Source organism: Zeugodacus cucurbitae, chromosome 3 (genome assembly GCF_028554725.1).
Source record: "Zeugodacus cucurbitae isolate PBARC_wt_2022May chromosome 3, idZeuCucr1.2, whole genome shotgun sequence".
NCBI lineage: Eukaryota > Metazoa > Arthropoda > Insecta > Diptera > Tephritidae > Zeugodacus > Zeugodacus cucurbitae.
In genome coordinates this window covers 53,205,386-53,232,493 of record NC_071668.1, presented here as the reverse complement: position 1 = coordinate 53,232,493, position 27,108 = coordinate 53,205,386, and positions in this window count along the sequence as shown.

Genomic DNA, 27,108 nt, shown 5'->3' with positions numbered 1-27,108 from the left:
AAAAGTTGATAACAATACACAAATTTAAATAATTTTTCTTAATAGACGATGCCATATTTCGATGAACATTACAAATTGACTTGAATCAGAATAAACTTAAATATGTGAAAATGGGTATTTTGTTCCATAACATGGAAGTTCTGGCTTCAGATCTATATTGCAATGGACCAAGTGACTGAACTTTCCTGAAAACGAACTAAAGCTAACCTCACTTAACTTAATAGACTTGTTGAGATATCTCACATATTGTTCAACACTACAAATGAATATAAATGTAAATACCTTTATAGGAAACTATGTTGTATTTTGATTTAATTTTATGTGTGAAAATTAATCAATAATGTGGTCACAGGCCCTATAAATATAAATACTTGAAATATACGTACATTTTTGGATTACCTCGGGAAAAGGTGTCCCTCTTAACCACCCAGCAACTACTCTACGAAATTTGGTAAGTATTATTTACGTACAGGAGTATACACAATTTTAAACCAATAAACATATCAGAATGAAACAGTTTCAACGACAGTCGGGTCTACGTAATCGTAACGGACTTGGATTTTTATCTCCCAAAATTCCTCAAAATTAATTGGAAAAAATTTTCTGTCGCTACAATGACAAAAGCTAAACAAAATTGGACCTCAACTTTTCAAGGCCCTAGGTATCGAACATATCATCATATCGGTTGACTTATGGTCAAAAGTAAAAATGTAAAAATGTAATTAGGAGGTGCACAGAAACTACGCGTAAAAAAAATGTACAAAAAGAAGATCAAGTTTATATCACCGAATGTCAGGGGACATATTTATACTCTCGCAACAAAGTTGCTAGAGAGTATTATAGTTTTGTTCACATAACGGTTGTTTGTAACACCCAAAACTAAACGAATTAGATATAGGGTTATATATACCAAAGCGATCAGGGTGAAGAGTGGAGTTCAAATCCGAATGTCTGTCTGTCCGCACGTCTGTGCAAGCTGTAACTTGAGTAAAAATTAGATATCTTCATGAAACTTGGCACACTTATTTCTTGGCACCATAGGAAGGTTGCTTTCGAAAATGAGCAAAATCGGACCACTGCCACGCCCACAAAATGGCGAAAACCGAAAACACATAAAGAGCCATAACTAAGCCATAAATAAAGCTATGGAAATAAAATTTGGTATGAAGGATCGCACTATGAAGGGGCATATTTGGATGCAATTTTTTTGGGGAAGTGGGCGTGGCCCCGCCCACAAATATGTTTTTTGTACATATCTCGGAAACCAATATATATAAACCAAATTTTCTGCAGTCGTTTTTAGCCACTTCTTAATACAGTCCAGAAATGAAAGAAATCGGATAATAACCACGCCCACCTCCCATACAAAGGTTAGGTTGAAAATTACTAAATGTGGGTTAACTCACTAACGAAAAACGTCAGAAACATGAAAATTCACATAAGAAATGGCAGATGGAAGCTGCACTCAGATATTTTTTACAAAATGGTAAAGGGCGTGGTCGCACACTTATGGGTCAAAAACCATATCTCAGGAACTACTCGACCGATTTCAATGAAACTTGGTTTGTAATAGTTTCCTTACATCCCAATGATATGTTGTGAAAATAGGCCAAATCGCCTCACAACCACGCCACTTCCTATATACCAGAACTTTGAAGACGATCTGAATCGTTTTCATTGCAATACATAAAGTAAGCACTAGTGAAGATATCGGTGCAAAACTTTGCACAAATACTATGTTTATAGTGTGGCAGCCCCATTCTAAAAATCGCCGAAATCGGACCATAGGTTTTAAGACCCCATATATCGAACCCGAAGACTTCGGTGCTTCTAACCTAAATTATGGTTTCCAACTTTCAATGGACTTTATACAATATATATGACGAATATATGGGTCAAATTGTGTATTATATAATATAAATAAAGTTAAATAAATAAATTGCGAGAGTATAAAATGTTCGGTTACACCCGAACTTAGCCCTTCCTTACTTGTTTCTCAATAATTTTTTTGGTCTGGTGTCAAAAGTGAATAAAATCAGATTACTATGAATAGGTTCCCTAGCTCCCTAGTTCCCCTAGTTCATACATTATAAACCTACATACATATAATGATTTTCGTTATTCTACTGACCTGTTCCTGAATCTATCTTATGGGGGCGTGCTTTGAATAATTTTGGAGAACAAAACCTTAAATCGTAAGTGCAATGTTTTACAACTTAACTTAAGTATTTATTGCTTCAACCGCCATGCCGTCGAAGGGAAATATTTTAAATATGTACTACAAAAAATATGTTATTTGATTATTACATTAATTATTTATTTGCACTATAATTATAATTGTTTGATTTACCGTATATAACTTTTGATACCACAGCCCCAATTAGTAAAGTTTTTAATAGTATCAGATGCAATTATGCATACGTTCGTACATATCTATGCATGCATATAAGAGTAGTACTCAAATTGAAATGAAAGCATTCGTTTAATGGAAATCATAATCACCACTCATACATTTTAAATCACAGATACTTACATATGTATGTATATGCATATGTGCGAAAGCGAATACTTTTGGACATAGCATAGTTGACCTACGTGAATATTCAATTCTTTCACGCACACAACTGCCGTGCATACAAAGGAGAGAGTTTGTAATTATAGAATACTCGAACGAGCCTGTGCGCTGGGAATCTCTAATTTAGGATCCAACGCACAATTTCATACCACCCGCCACAACCACTACACTTGCAAGTAACGTATGCACAAACACGAGTACATGGCACATGCTGGAAAATATGAACCACAGCACGGTCTGAGATTTGTGGTTCGTACAACAACACTGTGTGTATACAGCCTGTAATTTAATTTTTTTCCCAACAACTACAATAGTTACAAAATCGACAGCAATCAACGTTCAAACAACAGAAGTAGCCATCGGCAGTCGTATTCGTATTGTAGTGCAATTTTCCAATTGAAATTATCCGATAGCTGAGAGCACACCGCAAGCAGTAGCTGCCGCAATATTCGCTCGCAAGTCTTTGCAAAAAGCCGAAGCCGAAATGGAGCGTATAACATCAGTCTGATGTTCGCGCTGACACAGCCGGAGGGGGTTGTCAAATTGAAAAAAAAAATTCAAATCAGTTAACTCAAGTCTGAAAATCGCTTTTAATTGCTTTCGGAAATAAGCGAGTATTGGCGATTCAAACTGCGCGCATACGCTCTTTTTGATTGAAAACGGTGTAGTGCGTGTACATGTAAATTCATTTACTATAAGTAGTATCTCCTTAGGACTATAGGGCTCACAAACAGAAAGATCGAGACAACTTTCAGAATATGTACGTGCATTAGAGCTATTGAAACGCAGTAACATTACAGAGTACTCTTTCAACTGAACTAGATTAGGCTCTCACAGTCAGCATTTTTCTCGAATTCCATATGTAAATTAATCACGAATTTCTTCAAAAAATTTGACACTGAGAATATATGTATATTTAGAGACATAAATATCTATTATATGTCAATTTGAAGTGAGTGAGTAAACTAATAAATCAGTCACTAAATAATATATACGTTAATTGTGGAATCGTACATACCGCATTCTTACAAATCAAAGACCGACAATTGGAACTGACTCAGTTTTATGGATGACGACCACTTCTCGTTGAACTCTTTCAAGGCTGAACTACATTGTACAAATGTCTATTCTTATATCCGGTCTTCTTTGCTAGTTCTTATCTTTTTATAGTAGGGGGATGCATCATAAGCCGAAGTGCGGAACTTTAATACGCTAAATGTAACCTACCCCCCCACGGGTGTTCGACCGATACCCAATTTTTAGCCGAAGCCGATGCCGATTATCGGCCAGTTGGCAAAGTATCGGCCGATGCCGATGCCGATGCCGATTCTGTCATGAACAAATTTATTTAGTAAACTAGTATAGTAACAAAAGAAATACAAAAACAAATAACATCACAAAATAAGTAAAAAATCAGTTCATATGTAAATATGAAGGTGTTTATTTTTATATTTTTATAATGTATATAATAGATAGAAAAAATAAGTTATACTTCTTTTCTCAAAACAAGTTGCTACGTCAGATTCATTTATTTCTTTAAGAACTGAAAGAAAGTTTTTGGGAGGTTATTTTACATGCACCTCATACTCCAAACCAGCATCAAATGATTATTACCTGTTCCAGTCTATGGCGAATGATGTTGATTATTTGTCTCAAGAGAAACTTTTAAAAATAGACTCCCACAGTTTTTTGTCAATAGCAACAATTTAATGTATCTGGTGTTTTCCCTTACTGAATTAAAGCATTTTTAGTAGTTTTCAACATAACCTTTTCATTGGACGATGCCGTGGTATAATGCGATTTCTTACATTTTTAGATTGTATAAGGTAGTACCTAAAAGAAAGGATTCAAGAAAGTTTGGTTGATATAGCTTAAGTTGTTTACGAGATATGTATTTACAACAAACATAGTAGGGGCGGGGCCACGCCCACTTCCACAAAAAAATTACATCAAAATATGCCCCTTCACAATGTGATCCTTTGTACCAGTGATCCGATTTTGCCAATATTCGAAAGCAAGCTTCCTATGGTGCCAAGTTTCATCATGATATCTTAATTTTTACTCAAGTTACAGCTTTCTTAGCAACTTTGTTGCGAAAGTATAAAAATAAAGTTCTTTACACTAGACTTAATTCAGGCAAATATGAATCAAACTATGTTTTATAAGGTGAACAGAAGATTTAATATTTTAGAAATCAAGAAAGTGAAAGAAAAATCATTGTAAGTGTAATTCAAAAGAAGTAGAAAGAATCGGCTAAGAATCGTCCAAATATGGCCGATGTCGAGGGCAATGCTGAATTTTGTGGCCGATACTGGCCGCTGCCGATGCCAAGGCCGATTAATCGGTCGGACTCTACTCCCAACACAAGACTCTCCCACGTTACCACGTTAAGTATTACTTCGTGGGAGTGACTAGACTTTTTAAGTCTCCTCTATAGAACTGACTGACTGACGCCTAATCTGTTGTAAATGTCTAAGTTCTGTCATAATAAATGCTACTGCTTCACTAACAGCTTTCCATTTATCGGAGGACTCACACAAGAGTGCAGTCAAATTTGCATATCGGACAATATAGACTAGTCTCATGACGCAATTTATATAGGTAGCTTTTAAAGCACACGTGACCTCTTAATAATTGGGTCAAGTTGAAATCAAGCACCCAATGCTGTGTATTTATCCACGAATGGATGTCAAGTATAAGTCTGTGGGTCCACCGTCCTTTGGTTGAGGTTTCCCACCGCTACTGCCACATTGTTATGCTCTTATTTCTCTCGTCTCTCTTTTTGGTTTCTATTATTTCTGAGAGTTTGTTTAATCTTGCGAATTCGTCACCCTAGATGTCTATGGGCGTCTAGTCTTCATATATCTGCATTTATAGTAATTTTTCTATATCCTACATGACTATCGATACATTTTAGTAAGAAATGTGAAGTTCTTGAATGTTTATTCTACATAATATTATAGTACTTTAAAGGGATGTGAATTTATTATTACAGAGATATTATTTAACCCTTTACTTGTTTGCGCTCATGTCACAATAAAAGAACGGGAGCGTAAGAAAGCAGAAAGTAGATAAAGCAGAAAATTTATTTGATAGAACCAACATACAACATACAACCACATTTCAAATAGTCCCATTTGCAATGACAAAACTAACCTGCTGTCGTTGGAATATATTTATACGAAGACACTAGGTCTGATCATATCTTATATGTTACCCCGTAATCGTCTGAAATTCGTTCTCGATTTAAGTCAGTATTTCGCATCGGCTTCAATTTGTGAAGAAAACAATAAAACTACTAACTACGCCGATCAAGAAGAAGAAGATAAATTTATATACGAGAAGCATCTAATTCTCGAACTTTGTGGAAATAAAGACAACGCTTTATTTGGCAAATTTACTAAAATTAATTATAACCACATATATACTACATGAAAAATTAGTATGATACATGAAAAATTAGTATGTTAACACCTCCATTTGACATATTTGATTAAAAGTTCACAATTACAATAATTTTATGGCGAGTGGCAAAATTCGGTTTACCTTTATCGAAATTCCACAGAATTTTTTTGAAATCAGAGAGAGTCCTCGAAATACATATTAGCTTCTAAGCGAGTTTATTAGATCCTTATTTATTAATACAACAGATCTTTATTTATTAATACAACATTTCCTTATGACGGATAGTCATTTCCGCCAAGTGTAGTACGCAGAAGCAAATCAATGGTTCAGTCGAAAGTATCACAGGCAACTGAAAAATACCAAAGACTCTTTGTGAGCCTGTTGCGTGGGCGTGATGGTTTCGAAATCAACGCTGCACACGTAGCGTCTGGTAACAACGGTAACGGATGTACATATGCGCCTTAATAAAATTTTTAGCAATGTAAAATATAATACTTATGTCTCTTTGTGTATATTTTTATAGGTATATGTATGTACAAGACCATTAATATATGTGTGTGGAAGTCGTTAACAATCAGCTTTCGACATATACAATAACTACAATGAGTTCGTGTATATAAGTAGTATGCAGGCAAGTAGATATATGTACATATATATAGCTCAGTGGATGTGAGGGAGCACATGTGAATGTACAGTGAAAATAAAGCATACATTGACAAAAGTATTTCGCGTGCAATTTAACACGCTCGCCGCCTAAAGCGCGCACACTTCTTAGTTGTAATGTTGCCGCTTTGGTGTAGGATGCCGATGCCGACATGTTGACTTCTAGCTTCTATTGTTATTGCGGTGGTTAAGCGAAACTAAGCGGGTGGAAATGGCAGGCATGTCTGCCGTCTGTGCGCTGTTCTCTTTTATTACTAAAGTGTCAGTGAATTGAGAGCTGCCACTTTAGCGTACTTGAAGCGACGGGCAAGCACAAGAACCGCTTATACTTAAGCATGGTGCGCGCGCGCGGTGAGGTGATGCTAAAGGAGGTTTTTGGATTTTAGCGCTCGAGGAGCTGGCGCTGCAGCTCCAACACATTGCTGTACACTCGAGTTTTGTAAAAGCAATCAAGAAATGACAAAGCAGTTGATTTTAAAAATCCTCAATAGCACAAGCGCCCACAAAACAACAGCAACAACAATGAAATAAGAAAAAAAGTGGCTTATCGCAGGCATCGATGGGTGCGTTAGCCGTCAGCTTGAGGGTGCTATTGCGGTGTTAATGCCTCACGACTGTGGCACTACTAGTACGGTTGACTGCCCATTTCTTAGGCGGCTGCTTCAGTAGTGTACGCGCTTGTCGATGTGTCAAGTAGCATATGCCGTTTGCCTTTTTTGCGTTTATTGCCCTATCCTCAGCAGCAGCAGCAGCAGCAGTCTTGTGTCGTAAAGTGTTTCGACATTTCGACGTTGCGTTGTTTTCTTTTTCATTGCACTCTCCTTTTATTTGATATTCGCGCGAGCGCTTGCCTGCCATTTTTTGATGTGGCGGAACGTGATTTTATCTCGACTCTCCAAGCTGCAATATTGCACTTGAATCACGAGTGTAAATGCAGCGTGCGGCAAACGCTTCAAGTCGCTTCAAGTATTTTATATCCTTTGCTTCAGTATATACGAGTTTGTATGTATGTTTGTATGTGTATACAAATGTGTGTGTGCAAATATATTTCTTGGTAATTGAACTTTTAACCCGGCATTGTTGTCTTATATTGTACGTTGCAATCTTTGCTGCAAATGAATTTTTGCAGTTTTCGCCTCTTTCAATGGATTGTTGTCTTTTAATGCAGTCTTTTGAAAATAATGCGGTTAATGAAGACTTGACTATAATCTAGCGGTACTAATATGCTATCTTATCTTATTGTACTTAATTGGTTATAAGAGAAGTGTGGCATAGTTAAACAAGTCGATCACATAATAACTGCAGCATGAAAGCATCCAGAAGTGGTTTATTATGAATGGCGTTTCTTTTTACCGATAGCTGATCATATATTGGTCTTGAGTTTACTTTTAGTACTTGAAACAAGCATAGGTTGCCCATCTTAAACTGGTAATGAGTCAAAGAAGTAACTGCGAGGCATTGCCCAGTGGTTCCGCTTGTATGAAGCCGCGGAGATATCGCTATTCCCGTTGAGATATCGCTATGAAATTTTCACCAAAAATCTAGAAAAATATTCTAAATATATTATATTAAATTGGCCACATCCACTATATCCTATAGCTCCCATAGGAACGATTGAGACAAGTTTTAATAATTTTAATATTTTCGGTTTTAACCTCATTTTCTATATCTGGGGCCTTGAAAGGTTATAGTCCGATTTCGGCGATTTTTACACCGGCGATGCCACACTGTAAATGTAGTATATGTATCAGATGGACTTCAGAATTATGGTTGTAAACCGATTTTACTCATTTTCAAACTGTAGTATTGGGATGCCAAAAAAATATTATGAACCGAATTTCGTTGGAATTGGTCGAGTAGTTCCTGATGTATAGTTTTCAACCCATAAGTGGGCGTCGATACGCCCATTGTCTATTTTTTATACCAAGCATAATTCAGCTTTTCTGTACCATCTTGATAATAAAATTTAGGATTTCTGGGGTTTTCACTTTTAGTAGTTTAATATTGGAACATAAAATATATAGCTTTCACTTAAAAATGCATGTAAAATCATTTAAATTCAGGAACGTAAATATTCGGCAGACCACTTTGAATTTTCGCTTTAGTTGAGAAGTATTCGCTGCCCTATGAAAATGAACATGTACTCACGTCTTCGATTCTATTTTTAGAATGTCCCGTTAGATATCCAGATAAAACTATTTTACAATATAAAATTTTGGTCATTTTAGGGGCAATTCGTTTATATTTGTTCAAAATATTTTGTTGTCGATTTTTTGATTTTTGGTCTATGGGGGGAATCTCTGTACATTGGTTCATCATTGATGGCCATATTCATCAAAATTTTGCAATTTATTTTAATGTTTAATGTTCTGAAGATCAGATGGAGTCATATGTAAAAGTTCACGTAAGTGAGGAAAGTTTCTGACTGCCATTCACTTGGGAGTGGCCAGGAACGATTCTTTTGCATGTGCCTCTTAGATCAAGTATCCTCTGGGTAGCCAACAGATATCCGTCTGGAAGCGAGCTAAAGTGAGATGGCGAATCCCGCTTATGCGGTTGTGCGTAGGGTTTGGAACCCACCACATAAAAACGAATAACCAATGAATAAGAAGCAACAGCCTCGGATGAGACACCCCCCTTTTGATGACGACCACAGCAAACATATAAAGGACTACGAATTAAGGGTATGCACCTGGAATACCCGAACCCTTAATTGGGAAGGTGCCTCTGCCCAGCTGGTTGATGTCCTCGTAAGAGTAAAGGCTGACATCACCGCAATCCAAGAAATGCGATGGACGGGACAAGGACGGAAGAAGTTGGTCCTTGTGACATCTACTACAGCTGCCATATAAAGGAGCGCAAATTCGGTGTGGGATTCGTGGTGGGAGAGAGACTCTTTCGCCGAGTCCTGGAGAAGAGACTCTTTCCCGAGCGAGGTTCTTCAACATATCTCTTATTTGCGCTCACGCCCCGACGGAAGAGAAGGACGATGTGACCAAAGATACTTTCTATGAGCGCCTAGAACACATCTGTGAGCGCTGCTCCCGCCACGATGTCAGAATCGTGTTGGCGATTTTAACGCCAGGGTGGGTAAAGAAGGTGTCTTTGGCACAACAGTCAGATCAGTTTAGCCAGAGCTAAACAGAGAAGGTTCAATTTTTTATAAAAGAGGACAGCTACTGGCGTACGCCGATGATATCGATAGCATTGGAAACAACAACCGCGCCATTAGTTCTGCTTTTTCCCGCCTAGATAAGGAAGCGAAGCGAATGGGTCTGGTGGTAAACGAGGAAAAGACGAAATATCTCCTGTCATCAAGAAGAAGATCAGTAGTCTATTTCAGAATGCGTAGTCACGTATACGTCCCGGTGTCCTTAATAACAACTGAAAGAGATAAGTAAGAGGTTTTCCGTTGTTAAAAACTAAATATATTGCGATAACTGTCTAAGTAAGAGCGGAAGTAAGAAATAATTGAAAGATACGGGGGAACAATATACTATCTTGCGTATCTGTTCAATAACTGTACCTTGCGCATTCCTCCAATCTTTCGTGAATTTTGATATATCGCAAACTACGCTGCTTATTTGATTAAAATTTCAATTATACTGTCTGAAGATAGACCAACAGCCATTAATATTTCCGATACGTCTTAAATAACAAAACTATCGAAATAAAATGGAGCATATTTGAACTAACTTTTGAATACAATATCTATCAATTTGAATTTGAAAACCGCAAAATTTACTGTTTTTTCTTCATTCTCATTACTTTTCCTGCACCACGGGCGGTAAAGAGATGATTTCAGCACAAATATTTGCTTTGGATTCGACAGCGGTCCGATAATTATTGACATACAGTCCCCTTTCCAAATAACCCCACTAAGAGTAGGACTCGTAATGGGCAGTTATTTATAAATATTTGTGTGTATAATCAATCACTTCTTTTTAGCCTAAAATTTTATGATTTTAGTTCATACCTTCATAAACAATGAATAGAGAAAGGATAAATATTTAGAGTTTAATCAAACTTAGTTCGTTACCTATAGTAAAAGCAACACATGACTGCACATGATTCACTGTAAACAGCATGAAATATTTAACAAGTCTTTAATTTTCAAATTATTAAATGTGTCACTTTAAATGTAACGTATTTTTATTATAATATATAGACATATTTCTTTAGAACTTTTCAAAAGTTTTGCTTTTTTTGTTTATTACTCTGCCACTTTTTGGGTCTTTGAAATGGTCAATTTAATGATTCAAATGTCATAAACATCTGTGTCACAAACTTCTTTCTCTATTCTGTTATTTCCATTTAAAAATATTTTTTAACCATTAACAATGCCTCGAAATTTACTGTCGCAAACTTTGCTCTTCTACTTCCGGATGAAGCTGGTGGGAATATTTAAAAGATATGTACAGTTTCGCAGTGAATATCAACAAATTGTTTCAACTAACTACACGTGTCAGTGACCCAAACATGGAATCGGTGTCTGAAGTGTGAGTATGAATTGGTTAAGTATGCTGAAAATATGTTTGGTGGAGTAATTATTCTAATAAGAGCTGAATCACTTTAGATTTTTTTATAAATTAAAATTTTCTCTCTCTCCTCTGCACAATTCAGCAAAGACAATTAAATCTTTGAAGATACCCGCTGAAAATTTTAATGTGTGTAATAAAGTAGAAAAGAAAAGATTATAGAATATTTTTTTTATTTTCCACGACCGCATATATATAAATGTGTACTTGCTTATATTTGCACTATTAAAGCAAATTAAACGAATAACAGCCAGATGTCCAGATACAATCAAAATAAAATGGTTTAGAAAAATTTTCGTGCCTTGCCTCAGACAATTTGAAAATAAATATTTTTTTGTCTTGCATACGGAACTTAAAGATGGCCACAACAACAACGAAAACAGCAGCGTCGAAAAAACCACCAGCCTTCACCACCGAAGCACCATTTATAAACGCTGCCTCTGAACGCTCAGCGCTGAGGAAGGAAGCAGCAAAAGTTGCAGCAACGGCACCAAACTAAAAGCGGCGCAAACTTTTTCTTAACTGTTTCCGGTACAAAAGTTGTGTGTTTCATTTCGTTTTCATTATTACTCCTCTTTTGCCACTTCTCCATTTCTTTCCCTCATGTATTGTTGTGCCCTTTGTTTGCTTACGCTCAGTTGTGGGACAAGAAAGAGTTGAATTTAAGTTGTTAACACATATTTATGGAATATTTATGGATATGTGCAAATATTTTGGCCTCAACTCATGTGTATGTACACCGATGTACATGTGTTTGAAACATTTTCGTATTTAAAATACCATATTTCACATTTATTTTTAGCCAAGAACTTTTTTACAGCGGAACAATCAGACCAACGAGAATACTACGAAGTGTTTGTAAGCACTGTTGTAATATTAATAAAGTTAAAATTTCCAGAGTAGAATTGGTAAATCTTTCGAAGCATTTCTACGTAAATATTTGCAGTGGTTGCGCAATTATTTCTACTTGCCGGCGCGGCGCTTGAATCTGGCTAGCACACATGCGGAAGTGGACACTTCTTAAACTCTTCAACTGCTGAGCATTTTAAATATTCGCTGTTTATGTGGAGTTTTATGTGGACACAATTTAAAACATAAATGTACGTTAGATTTATAAAATTCGCTATACAATATTTTATTATATTATTACATATACAAAATATATGTATGTGAGCACTAGAGCAATGTGCCAGATTAGTACAAACGATATCCTATAAGTTTTTCATCTTTCGAACTTCAATGCTCATAATTATGAGATTATAATCTATATTAAATGTCAACCCCTTTGAGAAAAATTGGAGTACATTAGCACTATCTTGGGATTAATCTGTTCATTAGACTTTTAATTGGTCGCTAAAAACTTCACTAACTAAACTTATAAATCAATGAAGAAATGAAAATAAAAAATGAAATGCGCCTTATCTTTGACTGTCTCTTTCAGATTTAAAATTTAATACAATATCATATATTATTGTCATCTTCATATATATATATATATTTGGCGTAGAAACCGCTTAAGCGATTATAGCCGAATCCACCAGAGCGCGCTACTCGTTCCTCCTTTTTGCTTTTTGGCGCCAACTGGAAACACCAAGTGAAGCCAGGTCACTTTGCACTTGGTCTTTCCACCGGAGTGGAGGTCGTCCTCTTCCGCGGCTTCCTTCAGCGGGTACTGCATCGAATACTTTCAGAGCTGGAGTGTTTTCTTCCATCCGTACAACATGACCTAGCCAGCGTAGCCGCTGTCTTTTTATTCGCTGAATTATGTCAATGTCGTCGTATAAATCGTACAGCTCATCGTTCCATCGTCTGCGGTATTCGCCGTTGCCAAGGTTCAGAGGACCATAAATCTTACGCAAAACCTTTGTCTCGAAAACCCCAAGAGTCGAATGTTGTCATCGTCCACGCTTCAGCGCCATACATCAGGACGGGAATAATGAGCGACTTGTAGAGTTTGATTTTTGTTCGTCGAGAGAGGACTTTACTTTGCAATTGCCTACTCAGTCCAAAGTAACACCTGTTGGCAATGGTGATTCTGCGTTGGATTTCAAGGCTGACATTGTTGGTGTTGTTAACGCTGGTTACCAAGTAGACGAAGCTATCTACTACTTCAAAGGTATGACTGTCAACAGTGACGTGGGAGCCAAGACGCGAGTGCGCTGACTGTTTGTTTGATGACAGGAGATATTTCGTCTTGTCCTCATTCTCTACCAGACCCATACGCTTCGCTTCTTTATCTAGTCTGGAAAAAGCAGAACAAACGGCGCGGTTGTTACTACCGATGGTATCAATGTCATCGGCATACGCCAGCAGCTGTACACTCTTGTAGAAGATTGTACCTTCTCTATTTAGCTCTGCAGCTCGTATTATTTTTTCCAGTAATAGATTGAAAAAGTCGCACGATAGTGAGTCACCCTGTCTGAAGCCTCGTTTGGTATCGAACGGCACGGAGAGGTCCTTTCCGATCCTGATGGAGCTTTTGGTGTTGCTCAACGTCAGTTTACATAGCCGTATTAGTTTTTTGTCATCTTCATAATAACTTGTTATTAAAGAAGTGATGATAGTTAAGATTATACAAATGAATTGTATATCTATTAAAAAACGAAATTTCTGCACCCATTTATTCGCCCACCAGTGGACAACATTCAATTGTCATATACAACTACTACAAATAATAGCTAATTAGGTAATGACGAAATAGAACTAAGTCTAATAAAGGTCCCATGAAATCCATAAGAAAAACTAAATTATTTAAGGAATGGCTAAGTTCGGGTGTAATCGAACATTTTATACTCTCGCTATTTTTTTGTTTAATATTTCCATTGGAAAACAAAAATCGGTATATATAGTATATGGGGGCTGGGTAATTGATGGACCGATTTCAACTATGGAGGATGGAGTCATATGGAGAAGTTCACGTAAGTGAGGAAAGTTTTTGACTGTCATTCACTTGGGAGTGGCCAGGAACGATTCGTTTGCGTGTGGCTCAGCTCACCACTTCCGGTCTTAAACCAATTATCCTTTGGGTAGCCAACAGACATCCGTTCAAAGGTTTGGGACTCACCACATAAATGCGATGGACGGGGCAAGGACGGAAGAAGGTGGGTGCTTGTGACATCTACTACAGCGGCCATATTAAAGAGCGCAAATTTTGTGTTGGATTTGTGGTGGGAGATAGACTCCGTCGCCGAGTCCTGGCATTCACCCCGGTGGATGAACGTCTAGCCACAATCCGCATGAAAGGGAGGTTCTTCAACATATCGCTTATTTGCACGCACGCCCCGACGGAAGAGAAGGACGTTGTGATCAAAGATACTTTCTATGATCGCCTAGAACGCATCTATGAGCGCTGCCCCTGCCACGATGTCAAAATCTTGTTGGCGATTTTAACGCTAGGGTGTGTAAAGAAGGTGTCTTTGGCACAACAGTCGGAAAATTCAGCCTCCATGATGAAACATCGCAAAACGGGCTGAGGCTGATCGACTTCGCTGGAAAATTAAAAAAAGAGCAGCTGTATGATTAGGATTGTCGTCTCGCAGTGGAGAGAAAACAGGCTGCCTACCTCGCAATGTTGCGATCGACCCCAACACGTGCGGGATGGGATAGATATCGAGAGCTGAAGAGGGAAGCGAGATGCATTTGCAGACAAAAAAGAAAAAGGCCGAAATGCGTTAGTATGAAGAGCTTGATAAGCTGGCCGACAGGAGTAATGCTCGAAAATTTGACGAAAAGATCAGGCGACTAATCGACGGTTTCAAGACCGGAGCACACTACTGTAGGACCCCCAGAGGTGATCTAGTTGTTGATGACCTGGAAAATCCACAACTGACCAGATATTCACCATGCGCCAAATCTTGGAGAAGACCCGTGAAAAGAGGTTTGACACACACCACCTTATTGTCGATTTTAAAGCTGCTGATGAAGACAAGACGAAATATCTCCTGTCATCAAACAAACAGGCAGCGCATTCGCGTCTTGGCTCCCACGTCACTGTTGACAGTCATAACTTCGAAGTCGTAGATAATTTCGTATACCTGCGAACCAGCATAAACAACTCCAACAATGTCAGCCTCGAAATCCAGCGCAGAATAACTCTTGCCAACAGGGGCTGCTCAGAACATTGACTACGGTGAATACCGCAGACGATGGAACGATGAGCTGTACGAGTTAAACGACGACACTGACAAAATTCAGTGAATAAAAAGACAGCGGCTACGCCGGCTAGGTCATGTTCTCCGAATGGACGAAAACACTCCAGCTCTCAAAGTGTTCGATACAGTACTCGTCGGAGGAATTCGAGGAGGGGGAGGCCTCCACTCCTTTGGAGGGACCAAGCGAGAGCGACCTGGTTCACTTGAGATCTCCAACTGGCGCCGAACTGCGAAGGAAAGAGAGGAGTGGCGCGTTATCATCGATTCGGCTATAACCGGCTAAACGGTTCCAACTCCAATCACATACATGTTCAAGATAATGATGTGCATTGTTTGATATTACGCACTTTTCATATAAACAATAAATTGTTTTTCAAATGAGTTTTAGGCGAAATATTCTTACTTATACTAGCAGTGAAGTAATTGTGAAAATTTTTAATATTTACTTGGGTGGCTTGATAATTTTTTTCATTTTGTGCCAGTTATCTAACTCTATGTCTGTCACAAAGCCTTTGGCAGTAAAATTACAATACATATTTTTCTTAAGAACTCTTCTCATTGTGTAATATAATGCTGATATTATGCAAATTGGAAAAATAACAATGATTGTCTAAATTAATATTTTCGAATATTACGTAATTTCAACTGCCAATTATTTGCGCCAACAATGAAATTTGTTACTAAGCAAATACCAATTAAATTTATACGCCAATTAATAATGCCTTACTCGACAAACAATAACAAAATGTATAAAACGAGAAAAAAAAATACAATATGTATATACATACAGATAAATACACAGATATACCAACATATTTATAACAGTGCGTGCGAACACATGAATGCATAAGCTTGAGTATGTACGATTGTTGATGTGTTTTTGTAATGCAAGCTGTGTGCCAAACCCCACAGTGACATTTATTTAATTTATTTGCCCGACGGGACACAAATTTGTTAAAATTCAACTTTACGTACCCTCACCCTTGCACCTTGTCACACACTCACGCCCTACGTAATGGCATTGTCGGTGCTACAAATGTATGCATACCAATTTCATTGGTAGTATTAGCATCATTGTGTGCTCATTAAATGAAATGGAAATCCTTTTGTCAAAATACTAATATTAGCAATTTCATGGGTGGCACAAAAGTAAAACAGGAAACCGATCATTTATCACCATGATTGCTTCGTATGGGAAGGAACTAGTCAAACAGTTGAGAGATTTTTCTCTTTATTGCAGAGCTTATGGCAGACATTTTACAATACTTTCACAAGCTTATATGCATATCAACATTTCTAACGGCATTCAGACACATGGAAACTTAGATATATTCATATATATATACGTATGTATATACAAACATAAACATATAACACTTGCTTATGCATGAAATTTAATTCAAGAACTAGAATATTTGTTCATTATAGAGCTTGTTGAGCGTGTCAACCGTGTGGCTGCAGCTCTGCTCTTTGTTAAATTGTTTGGTTGCTTGACAGTCTACATCTGTCTGTCCATCCACTCACATATCAATGACACTGAAGTTATGCGTGAATTTATGCCATGAAATTTGCTTAAATATTGCAAACATAATATATATGAAAATTTGTGTAAACATTCAAAAATGTACAAAAAATGCGAAGACAATCAGTAAGCAGCTTCCTATGTAGGAACTCATCGAAGACAGAATCTAACAAGCTACATATGCAGTAATTAATTAGGAAGATATTTATATAATAACAATGTCAGTCTAGAAATCCAACGCAGAATCACTATTACCAACAGGTGCTACTTTGCTCTCTCGACGAACAAAAAACAAACTCTACAAGTCCCTTATCATTCCTATCTTGCTTTATGGTGCAGATGCGTGGACGATGTCAGTCTCCGATGAGACGGCACTGGGAGTTTTCGAGGGAAAGGTTTTGCGGAAGATTTATGGTCCTTTAAACATTGGAAACGGCGTAATAATGAGCTGTATGAGTTATTGTACAAGTCGAAATGAACGAAAACTCTCCAGCTTTGAAAATGTTCGATGTACTACTCGCTGGTGGTGGCCGAGGAAGAGGAAGACTTCAACTCCGTTGGAGAGACCAGGTTGAGAAGGACCTGGCAGCACTTGGGATTTCCAATTGGCGCCAAACTGCCAAAAGGTGGAACGAATTTCGCGCCGTTGTAAACTCAGCTATACACGGCTATAGCCAGCCAGTTATGAAGAAAAATAATCATTTTTACATATCGATAAAATCGTACTTAGATTTAAAATACTATCTCTCTTTCGATAATTAACTGATTAAAATTAATATATATTATTACCAAAATCTTGGAAAAGGTATTGGAAAACCGGAGAGTCATTTTTTAAGTGTTATTCATTGGGTTGCAATGGGGAAAACGCACTTTCATTTTCTGCTGTCGGCCCAATAGCTTGGTATAAAAGAGACATCCTTCACCATCTTCGGAGCAGGTTCGTGAAGTTCTCTGTTTCGTATACGAACAACAGATCCATGGTTCGTAGCTAGGAAATGTCTCAGAAGTGGTTTCACGTTGATATATGTTATATTTTAAAATGCCTACTGTCTACATACTGTCTATAGCTACATCGATCACTTTCCAAAAAAGAACCAAGATTTATTGTATGTTGAGTTTAAGTATTGGACCTCGTATATTATATTAAAAACCGAAATTTGAGCCGATTGTAAACACTGTTATATACCGATTCCCGTTACTATTTAAATAAAAAAAACTTTAGAAATATACTATAATAAAGTGTAGACTCCCACACAATTTCATCAGCACCCAGCATCTACACCCCTTTTTGTTATGCTTTTGTTTTTTAATATACATATATCTTTTGTTATTCTACTCTGTGGCAACACCAACATGCTGACTAGAGACATATTGCCTTCACATCTGCTTAATTAGTTGCAAAAGGAAATAACAAATTTGCGGCAATTCTTATAAATCTTCGTTTAATTTTGTTTGTCGAGTGTAATTTATGTACGCATCCATGAAAGCATAAATAGATACATACATATAAACATATGTGTATACATATATTATGTAGATTTGAAAGCTCTAACTTATGTGCTCAGTTATGCATGTGTTAGAGTAAATTTATGACCATACCAATTGCTCCTTTTCCCAGGCCGGTGCACAAACACTCAATACCACATTTGTAACTAGCAATATGTAGGTATGTAATACACAGATGTATGTAAACAAGTTTATAGGAAATATATAAATATTAAGGCCATGCAAATGCACACTGTCAACACTTGGTGCTATGCCTGAAAAGGAAGTGTTGATTGTTGGTCTGTTTTATTTAGCCTCAGCTGTCAGAGGTTATGCACTTGTTGTTGCTACTGCGTTGAGAGCCCATTAATTTAATGTATAGTCCTATTTTCATTTTCATTATGCACCAAATTGTTATACAATATAGCATAAGTAGCATATGAACATACGCACATAAATATGGGTAAATTAGTGAGCGTGTAAATAATAGCTGCTTTGTAGTAAGTCTTAACACAAATAACTCATCAGTCCAGGCAGCACCAATACAACTGCGCTGAAATATGGTACTCTACTCAAATGTTTTGCTCAATTATGCTGGCACACACTTACACTATGCGGTTACACATGATTTCATTAGTATTCCACCTTTGGCGTTTATTCAAATACGAATGCAGCAATTTTACCTAATAAATCAACTTTTTCCTTTTTAATTATTTACAAATTTGATTTATAGTCATATCATTGAGTTTACTACATTCATTCAGAAAATGCCAAAATAAAATAAATTTTTTTTCTTAATTTTTGGTTATATTTTATGTTGTCAAATTTGTATAAATATGCCAGCATGTCGACGTTAGGACGAAGGTTTGAAAATTCTTAACAACACATGAATTTATTTATTTAATGGTACTACATAACTCGAACTTTTGAATTGGCAATAGCGTTTAGAAATCAAATTACACCGTTCTTGGCAATTTCGTCCACAATCTCGTTGCCTGCAATGCCTTTATGTCCTGGCACCCAGTAGAAGTGACGCGTGTTCCTAGCAACTCTCTCCACTGCCACTCTGGTATCCAAAACACTTTTGGCCGAAATGCAAACCGAAGTTGTTGCCTTGATTGCTGCTTGACTGTCTACGTAAATATTGACTTTGGAGTAGCCGGCGCTGTATTGAGGGCTAGCTCTGCGGCTTTCCCAATGGCAAACACCTCCGCTTGAAAAATACTGCAGTTTAAAAAGCTGCCGTACACCTAACTCCGGACTAGAGACCGACCGATTAATCAGCCTTGGTATCGGCATCGGCCAGTATCGGCCACAAAATTCAGCATCGGGATCGGCCATATTTGGCCGATTCTTAGCCGATTCTTTCAACTTCTTTCGGATAAATAAAAATACATTTTTTTTTTTTACTTTTTAGATTTCCTTAAAGCATAAAATTTGAATTCTTCTGTTTACAATATAAAACACAGTGATTCACATTTGACTAAACTATTAATTCATCACGATGATAATTTAAGTCTAGTATAAAGAAATTCAATAATTTTGCATTAAATTGAAGGTTTTATTTAGCACTGCTAGAAAAATTCGATTTGTGTCAAATATGCACAGTTTTGTTTAACAACTTGTTGAGATTTTGTCATAAAGCTACTATTATATAAGCATTCATAACTAGGAAAGTCTATATTTAAAAGTTCGCCATAGACACGATCACGTAATAATAACTTGGTGCTGTCCTGTAAAAGAACCTCCCAAACAAGCTTCCGAAGTTTCTATCGAGTCACTATCACTATGTGACGCCTTTCACAATGCGAGATATAAATAACAAAAGTCATCTCTTTGAAAATAACGGATTCTTTTTACTAGATCTACTATTTTCGAATATTGGTCTTAATGCTCATATTTGTCCTTAAAGGAAAAAAGCTATATTGCTGATTCGCTTTGAGAAAACGTGAATAACTTATTTTTTCTATCAACATATATCTTATAATAATAATTTATTTAGTTTTGAATATTAATTAAATTAATAAATAACTTCATATTTACATATGAACTGAGTTGTTTACTTATTTTGTGATGTTATTTGTCTTTGTTTTTCTTTTGTTACTATACTAATTTACTAAATAAAGTTGTTGATGAAAGAATCGGCATCGGCCAAAAATTTGGTATCGGTCGGACACTACTCCGGACAGTATATTCCCGCACCTACCACGCCCTCCATTTTCGAACCATCTGTGTAGATATTCAATGTGCTGCGTCAGGTTATCATTCCCTTACGCCAGCCGTCTTTTTCCAAGTTCACTCGGAATCTTCTTTCCCAGTTCATGAGTGGGGTCAAGTAGTCGGAACTTGCAAAACCGCCCCTACTCACCGAGCTGTGCCCAAAAGTTCTGTACGTAAATTCTCATCCCGCCAGTATCCGCCTCACAGATTTTGCCGCATAGTTTTCGGATATTACTGCCGGAACTTTACCAGTGCGAAACAACATTTGAATATGCACACAGGAACGCAATTGGCTGCAAAACTAGTGATTCCTTTAATTCGTCTTTTATATATATATTGGTTATACATTTATTTAGATTTTATTCATTAAGTTTCGATCATCTCTTTTATAAAAAATTTTCAAATAAAGTGGTGTAAAATTTAATTTGCTAGTAAACTTTTTATAATCATCTCATACGATTATAGGCTTACACACCGATAAACCCATAAAGTATAATGTTGTCCACATCTTTCGTAATTCGTGATTGCACCCAATATAAGCGTTTTGGGAGATATTTTAATACAATCTTTCAATAATGTCTCTTTCTGGTAATAATGTGGATTTGAGCTATAAATGTGTAAAATCGGTTTCAGATCTTTCCTTAGCACTACACAGAAACTTGTTCAAAAAGATCAAAACATTGGAATATTCTATCGGGATACAAAACTGCAAAAGTTATGTCTAAAGCGGTAGATCAGTAGTATACGAGATTTCTATTGACGCTCGATAGAAGGATTTGTTCCATGTTCCTAACATTGTCGGCATACTAACTGCTACAGTCTGGTGGCGGTGCACGCCTACAAGATGGATTTAATTCAGCAAGGAAAACCACCAGAAAACTTAAATTTCATCATAAAGAAGGTACAGAAGGGCTGCATATTCATATTGGTATACAAAATTTAAATGGGTGTGGTTCCGCCCAGTTATGGGTCAAAACCATATATCCAAAACTACTCGACTAATTTCAGTGAAATCCGGTTTGTAATATTTTCTTTGCATCCCAATGATATTTTGTGAAAATTGGTCAAATCGGTTCACAACCAAGCCTACTTCCCATATACCAGAACTTTGAAGTCGATCTGAATCGTTTACTTTACAATATATAAAGTAAGCACTAGTGAAGCTATCGGAACAGAACTTTGTTTGTTTCCCTTTCTAGAAATCGCCGAGATCGGACCATAAGTTTTCAAGGCCCCATATATCGAACGTGAGGACCTCAGTGCTTCCAATCTTTTCACAACCGAACTTAGCCCTTCCTTACTTGTTTATTTTATGTATATGGTATACATACATATGTAGTTATGAATCAAAAAAATAAATCTGTTTCATTAAGGGATTACATGGGTTTTGTCGCGTAAAAAATTACCTATTTTCAAAATTTTTTTCTATGTAAAAAATTATTTATTTAATTCAAACGGTTTCTGTCTTATAGATACCTATGTATTTACAAAATAATTTCAGAAATTGTCAAACAAAAAAAAAAAAATAAAACTCTTCCATTGTGACGTCATTTCCGGTGACCCAAAAAATCCAAAAAATCGATTTTTTTAAACCATCGAAACCCATGTAACCCCTTAAGCGGATCCATGTAATCAATGATTTAGTATTTGAGGTTATAATTGGTTTAAGTCCTTCTTATGATGATGCCACATTTCGAGCATTCGCAAACCAATAGAATTGTTCATTATTTGTAGTAAATTCTTCTTCTACTGAACTTTAGTGCAGTTTATGAAAAATTTTGTAAAATTTATGAAATAAAAAATGTTGGTACGTGGCAATAAGTAAATGAAGCAAGTGTATTCCAAAAATGTTTGATCTTTTCAAATCAAAATGTAATCCTCTTTATAGATTGTATGCCTCAGCTTAAACCTTATATTTACATTGTCTTGGTACATCTGCGCCACATATGAGCTTGAGTTGGATGAAGATAAATAGTTTGCCCTTACTAACACAACCTAACAAAACACTATTTTAATTACTTGTATACGTGTACATGCTGTATTTTCTTAAACTTCTGTATGTATATTTCCTGAACAAATACACCATAAATACAGAAATTAAAATCAAAGTAAGAATTTTACCATTTAACTAATACCTCTTAATACCTCTTAATGCTGTTGCAAGCTGGAATATTTTTGCTTAAAACGCAAAATTTACTGAAATCGTAAAATATGTATAAAACTACAGAGTATTGAGGTCATCCTTTGCAATTTGGCAATATTCATAAACCAACAAATATACCTATAAAAGAATGTAAAAGTATTGGTTTATTTCAAAATATTGATAATATAAAGTTAATACTCAATGCCTAGAACATGGCTCGCTTGTAACTTAAAATAGAACTTAATACCACTTTCATAATCCTATTGAAAGCACTACAGGTTTTTGTGCAAAGAAAACTAGAAATATTAAACGAATAACTGCACTTGAATATATACAGATATTTTATGCAAAAAGTGCTAGTTTAATAAGTTTTGTAGTTTTTGAAAAATCTCTAAGCCTATTTTAAGCTGTTGCTGTCAGAATGCAACAAATACAAAAATCCTGAATACTCAGAAACTCAGATTACAACAAGAAAATCTGAACAATTTGACTAGTACTATAGTATAGTATATGTATGTAGTAGAAAGCAGTATAGGCATTCGTTTGTGTTGGTCTACCTTGGATACCTGGCGCATATGATTGGCATAAATTCATATGAGTATAAACAAAAGGCTTAACATTTGTATTGTGTTGTTGTTGTAAGCGCCGCTGTTGTGTGCGCAGTAGTAGCTGCAAATGGACATGCGTACATGTCTCAAAAAACACAACTGCCACAAATAACAACCGACATTAACAGCCAGTGGCAAACAATGGCACTGACAACAGCAAAAACAAAGCGGACAAGAGCAAAAACACACACGGACAAACACATTTAAAGAAGTCGCATAATTTATTGCATCTCACATAACAAGTCAACTGGGCATTTAGGTTCTTTGCGCACCAAAAACTCTCATATACATGTATATAAAAATACACAAACCTTGTTAGACTGCATAAAACTATATGGAAAAGCCGAAATATCGTAATATAAATGCTTGTTAGAGAGCATGTATGTATGGATATGCTGGCGGTGTACTGTCTACAAACACATTCATAATAAATTTCGTAGTCAGCCAAAGTTTGTTATGCTTAAAAACCAAAAGTCAAAGGCATAGCAAAACTCAAATAGTGCGCCGTACACAACTAGCTTCCGGAAGACCTAAATACAGTCTCGTCGTGCTCGTCCACGTAAGAGTCGTTTTCAACACGCACACACAGGTCACAGGCATACATCCGCATTTACGATTTGCATGTGCATGCCCGGCTTTGGTTGCGCAACATTGCCGGCACGTAGCCGCATACATTGACATTATGAAAGCAAAGCGCCGTTACAGCGCCTAATAGTATGCTCATATAAAAGCTTTAGCTGTACTGCACAGTGTAACCAAAAAAAAAACACTTTGCTGTACAAATCAACATCGAAATTTGAGTTCTTCGATTTCTTTACCTTTCTTTTCTATTATTTCGATAGATTCAGTAGGCCTGAAAGTTCTTCTGCGACCTTTTGTTTCTTCAAGTTTTCTCTCTAGAAGATGTTTTCATGCTGGCTAAACATGTTTTTTAGCATTTTTTTATATAAATAGTGGCTTAGCCCTTTTGTTAATGACCAATTTTTTCGAGGTCATTAGCGACCGGGTACCCACGGAATAGTGCAAATTTTGTTTCTTGCTGTTAAATAAATAAGGAGTTGCGGAATATAGAATTCTGAGCACTTGATGCGACCATCTTATATTTCGAGTTTTGGCCAGAATAAACATGTTTTATTTGTGAAATGTGAAAAATAAATTTAGGGAACAACTTTCGCGATATGTGCCTCGTTGTAATACAGAAAAATGAATTATGAGATTATATCTACCAAATCGTTCGTCACAGCAACAAAAAAGAAATTGAGTACCAAAACAATTATGAAGATCATCTGGAGTCTCATCACCAGTAAATGTCCATTACGAAACAAGAAATGTATTAGTTTTTCGGCACGCTGGCTCAAATAACTCAAATACTGATCACTAATACGTTTTATCCTTATCGTGACCGTACTGGATTTACTCATCATTGGTTGATTTGTGATGCTAAAAATGCATATCTTTTGAACAGTATTATGTATATTGGTAAAACAGATAACATTCGCGAAAAAAGTTAGAGAGAAAGAGTATTAAGCATTTGGAAGATCTCTACCGAGTGACTGGTACATCCGTATGCACAACTTGTTTACTACTCACCTATTGTTAAACTGTGGTTATCGTTAAATCTTAACATTGTTGACATTCTCCCCCGCAATTCAGCGCCAGTTGGAGATCCCAAGTGTAATCAGGTCGCACTCCACCAGGTCCCTACAACGGAGTGAAGGCCTTCCCCTTCCTCGGCTTTCTCCGGCGGGTACTGCATGGCATAACAACATGACCTGACCATCGTAGCAGCTGTCTTTTTAATCGCTGAAATATGTCAATGTCGTCGTATAATTTGTACAACTCATCATTCCATTGCCTACGGTATTCGCCATTGCCAAGTTCTGAGGATCATAAATCTTGCCCAAAAATTTTCTCTCGTAAACTCCAATGTCGACTCATCGGATGTTGACACCGTCCACGCTTCTGCACCATAATTTTGGTTCGACGAGAGAGAACTTTACTTTTCAATTGCCTACTCAGTCCAAAGTTGGCAAGAGTGATCCTCCGCTGGATTTCGAGGCTGACATAGTAAAAAATATTAACCATACATTCCTGGTCTTATGACAGCAAATAAGACACGAGAGCAATATTCGACTGTTTTTGGATGTCACTAAAAGGTGAACATTGGCATAGTTGATGTTGAGTTGTTATAGTTGATGTCAGATGTCGCACCTAAGCCTTTAGGAGGCCCATTGTGAATCCACCTGGACTAGAATACCCTTACGCTACAATATCCTATTTGAACCACTCTGTGCACTTTATGAACAACTATAAAAAGTGTAATGAGTGCAACCTCCGAGATGTTGCCGAGAAAACCATGTCCGATTATTGCGATTCTTTTCTTGTACAATGCTTTGTATTCACATAGACATTGACAGTCTCTTCTTCTTCTACTTCTTGTCAGGTCCTACAGTAGTCATAGTATGGTATCCCCAGTCTGTCGGCGTGTCTTCCTATCAAGCGACGACCTGCTAGAGCTCCTACTATAGTTCTTATATCCTTCCTTTAAAATTTCAAGTATGTTTCTCGTTGTAAGCAACCTCTTTGTCGACAGGAGGAGGCTTTCTTTTATTGCAGTAATCTCTGCTTGAAAAACGCTGCTGTGATCTGGTAATTTTAAATAATTTCTCAATTTATACTGTACCCAACTATTGGAAAAAAATGTTTCATGTGCTATTCTGAGCTGACTAAAAGCCAAAGGATCATATATTTTAAGGAATATATATTTCGTGCATACATACAAAAATTTGCCAACACACTGTAATTTGCCGTTTCAATGGCATGACTGCTGTTGCACGGAGCACATCTTCCAAACTACAATTGTATTGTTATTGTTTTTCAGCCGCAGGATCTTCTGTATATACATGGTGATCAACCAGGCTGCGTCCATGCTACGGGGCATTGCTTAAAGCAAAACAACAAAAACTTGTCATGAGGCTGGAAATATGGGTACAAACTAACATTCATACAGATATGCAGAAACGTATGCACATATTAAACATATATACATTCCTATAGTATATATGTGTTACTTTCTACACATAAAAGTGTGACAAGTTTTGGAAGTTTTTATTTCAGAAAACCAAAAAATTTTGCATGAATAACTTTGTTTCGTTGCTTGTTCACATAAGGATATCCATGTAGCTGTGGGTTGTTTTAAAACCAGAAACGTTGTGGCGTTGTTTCCGCTGCTGATGAAAATGTCAACTACATGAAAGCGCCTTCAAGGCAACCAAGTAGATGTCGCAACTGTGGTAATGAAGCTGCAGTGTAGGCATAGATGCATAATGCAGACAAAACAATACTTTATTTCCTAGTCCTAAGCAGGAAAACGCAATCACTGTAATGGGAAGTTAAAAAACAAACTCCTCAAACCAAGCCTTCGCTGAAGAGAACACAATCCTGCGCAACAGTTTCAAATCCACATTAGCTGCCCTCCTTCGCTATTTTTGTTTGTTGGCCGACATAAAATTAAGGCATCCTCTATCAACTACCGAACGAACTGCGCACCGATTTGTCTGCTTTTCTGCAGCAGTTAGCCTACTTGCTTGCATGAGTGCCCGCATACAGACGTGTTCCGGCTGACACTGGGCTAACAAAACAAAATGGTTATCGGTTTCTTAGAGTGTTGTAAATTAAGTTTACGTGACACTTTGAGCGTACTCATGAATATATATGTGTAACAAACACGCTTCTGTGTGCATACAAAATAATCCACAAGTGCATGCAATGCCAATTTAAGCCTTAGAGGCATATAAT